Genomic DNA, 828 nt, shown 5'->3' on the forward strand with positions numbered 1-828 from the left:
ATATGGCTGCAAGAGAATCGATGTGGTGTACTCCCCTTCGATCAGTTCAGTCATTACTCCACTGGTAGTTGTTTGACACCATCTCTTCCACTAGATCATAGGCTTCATCTGGCGTTTTCCTCATGATTGTGCCACCTGTAGCTGCATCAATGATGGAACGATTAGATGGGGTAATACCATTATAAAAAGTTTGGATTTGTCGCCAATTTGGTATCCCATGGTGAGGACACTTCCTAAGCATCTCGTTGAATCATTCCCATGCTTCATACAAAGATTCCCTCTCTAATTGAGCAAAAGTAGTGATATCATTAATTAATTTTGTTGTTTTAGAGGGTGGAAAATACTTAGCCAAGAATTTTTGGGTCAAATCATTCCAAGTGGTGATGCTTCCTGCAGGGAGTGAGTTAAGCCAATCTTTAGCTCTATCACACAATGAAAATGGAAATAATCTAAGCCTAATAGCATCACCGCTAACTCCATTATGTTTAAATGTATCACATATTTCTATGAAGTTAACAATATGTGCATTAGGGTCATCACTTGGCAACCCACTAACTTGTCTGAATCATTTGCATGATTGTAGGCTGGATTTCGAATTATTGGCCTGAATTGTGGGCTTGCAAATGTTGGAGGCAGCCCCATCAATTGTTGGACAAGCATAGTCCAAAAAGGTGTGATTTGCTTCTACCATCTCTTCCTCAATTTCTATTGTGGGTTCGCTAATTTCAACTTCCTCTCTCACTTTACCCTTGTTGGCCCTTTGTAATAAGCGAAGGGTCATCTCAATTTCAGGATCGAATTCTGCTAGTCCCTCTCTTCTAGTGCGTG

At 40.5% G+C, this 828-nt stretch overlaps 1 non-coding gene across 1 annotated transcript; it reads left to right on the forward strand.

Moving 5' to 3' along the window:
• The first annotated feature begins 212 nt into the window (after positions 1-212).
• Positions 213-319, forward strand: LOC148848877 (small nucleolar RNA R71). The gene has a single exon (XR_016101566.1). It is a non-coding gene; the product is annotated as a small nucleolar RNA R71 (small nucleolar RNA).
• The last annotated feature ends 509 nt before the right edge of the window (positions 320-828 follow it).

This window comes from Nelumbo lutea, chromosome 6, assembly GCF_056320005.1.
Source record: "Nelumbo lutea isolate HS-2025 chromosome 6, American lotus-T2T, whole genome shotgun sequence".
NCBI lineage: Eukaryota > Viridiplantae > Streptophyta > Magnoliopsida > Proteales > Nelumbonaceae > Nelumbo > Nelumbo lutea.